Genomic DNA, 2,404 nt, shown 5'->3' with positions numbered 1-2,404 from the left:
CGGGACAGGCGGCGCAGCTCCAGGGGGAGGCCCGCCCGAGGAGGCCGCGCGCGCAGAGGCCCCGGACAGCTCTCCGCCGAGGACATGGCGACGGGTGGGCGCTGGCCTGCCGAGAGGAGAGGACAGGAGTGAGGGCCACTGCTCTCCCTCCCTCCCTCCCTCCTTCCCTACCTCCTTCCCTCCCTCCCTCCTTCCTTCTCTTTCCTTTTTCGTTCCCTTCCCTCTCTCCTTCCCTCCTTCTTTCCCTTCCCTCCCTCCCTCCCTTCCTTCCTTCCCTCCTTCTTTCCCTCCTTTCCTTCTTCTTTCTCTTCCCTCCTTCCTTCCTCCTTCCTTCCCTCCCTCCTTTCCTTGTATCCCTCCCTTCTTCCTTCCTTCCCTCCCTCCCTCCCTTCCTTCCCTCCTTCCCTTTTTTCTTGCCCTCCCTCCTTCCTTCCCTCCCTCCTTTCCTCCCTCTCTTCCTTCCTTCCTTCCCTCCCTCCCTTTCTTCCTTCTCTCCCTCCCTCTTTCCCTTCCTTCCTTCCCTCCCTTCCTTCCTTCCCTCCCTCCCTTCCTTCCTTCCTTCCTTCCCTCCCCCCTTCCTTCCTTCCTTCTTTTGCTCCTTCCCTTTTTCTTCCTTCCTTCCTTCCCTCCCTCCCTCCTTCCTTCCTTTTTTCTTTCCTTCCTTCCTTCCCTCCCTTCTTCCTTCCTTCCTTTTTTCCTTCCTTCCTTCCTTCCTTTTTTCCTTCCTTCCTTCTTTTGTGCCTTCCCTCTTTCTTCCTTCCCTCCTTCCCTCCCTCCCTCCCTCCCTTCCTTCCTTCCTTCCCTCCCTCTTTCCTTCCTTCCTTTTTTCCTTCCTTCCTTCCCTCTCTCCTCCCTTCCTTTTTTCCTTCCTTCCTTCCCTCCCTCCTTCCTTCCTTCCTTCCTTTTTTCCTTCCTTCTTTCCCTCCCTCCCTCCTTCCTTCCTTCCTTTTTTCCTTCCTTCTTTTGCTCCTTCCCTCTTTCCTTCCTTCCCTCCTTCCCTCCCTCCCTCCTTTCCCTGCCCCAGGCTGGCTTTGACCCACAATCCTCAGCTTTCAGCCTCCTGAGGACGCGCCAGGCGTGAGGCCATTTTTTTCTTGCATCTCCAACAAGAGAGACCCAAAGTCTCCCGGGTGTGTGTGGGGGGGCATTGGAAGTACCCCTCCACCTTCTCTGTCCTTTCTCCCCCTGCCAGGGAAAGCAGGGGCCCCCTGACCTCAGGAACCCCCCATGTTGGAGCGTGAGTTTCCCCAGGGAGATGAAGTTCCCCACACCAGACACGAGAGGGCGCTTGTGCCCCGAGGGAAGTGGCTCCCCGAAAAACGGCCTGTGAGTGTTTTGTGGGTGTGTGTGTGTGTGTGAGAGAGAGAGAGTCTCATGGACTTTCCCACCCCAGGCTGGCCTTGACCCACGATCCTCCGGATCTCAGCCTCCCTGAGTGGCGGGGATGATGGGTGTGATGGCTGTTTTAACCGCTTTGTGGCAGGTGTTGTAACAATCCCCAGAGACCAAAGTCGTCACTGGGGAAGAATGGGAAACACGCACCCCACCTTCCCCCCGACACACCCCACGCCCTGACCCACAGCTAAATATAGCCGAGGTCCCGGCCTGGGAACGCTATTTCTACACTTAGTGTGCGGGAGGGGGGAGGAGGGGTGGACGGGACCCAGGTCATCTCCCCTGCTCCACGGGAGATCAGAGGCTCACAGACTTTCCTGCCCGGGCTGGCCTGGGACCTCGATCCTCCGGATCCCTGCCTCCTGAACAGCTCCCACCACCCATGAATATTTGTCTCCCTGCCCAGGGCTCTGCACAGATTTGGCCTGAGGCCGTATGTACCCAAGATTCTCAGGCTGTCCACCAAGCTGAGCTGGCCCAGGCTAGCCCCAGGTTCAGGGAGGCAGGCAGGTCCCAAAAGCCCTTCTAGATTCTTCCTCAGGAGCCCTGGCCACCAGGGCAGAGAGTTTTAACTCTCTCCTCCATCCCCATGCATTTCTGTCTCTGCCAGCCTCTGCCAGGCCCACGGTGGACATCCACCCGAGAGACCAAGGGCCAGGCATGGGGCTCAGGCCTGCCACCCCGGCTCCTCAGGAGGCTGAGATCTGGAGGACCACGGTTCGAGGCCAGCCCAGGACAGGGAAGCCCTGTGAGGTGCTGATCTCCCTTGAAACACTGGCTGGACCCACAGAGGGATTGGGGGGGTGGCATCACACCAGACTCATGCTGGAAAGTTCTGGGGGGAGGGGGGTAAGGACTTACCGGGGTCCTGTGTGTGTTGGGGGGTCCGATGCTCAGGCTGGCCTGTGTTGGGGGGTCCGGGGCTCTCGGCTGGCCTGTGTTGGGGGGTCCGATGCTCAGGCTGGCCTGTGTTGGGGGGTCCGATGCTCAGGCTGGCCTGTGTTGGGGG

This window comes from Dipodomys ordii, unplaced genomic scaffold (genome assembly GCF_000151885.1).
Source record: "Dipodomys ordii isolate 6190 unplaced genomic scaffold, Dord_2.0 Scaffold128, whole genome shotgun sequence".
Classification (NCBI taxonomy): domain Eukaryota; kingdom Metazoa; phylum Chordata; class Mammalia; order Rodentia; family Heteromyidae; genus Dipodomys; species Dipodomys ordii.
This window is presented reverse-complemented; position numbering follows the sequence as displayed.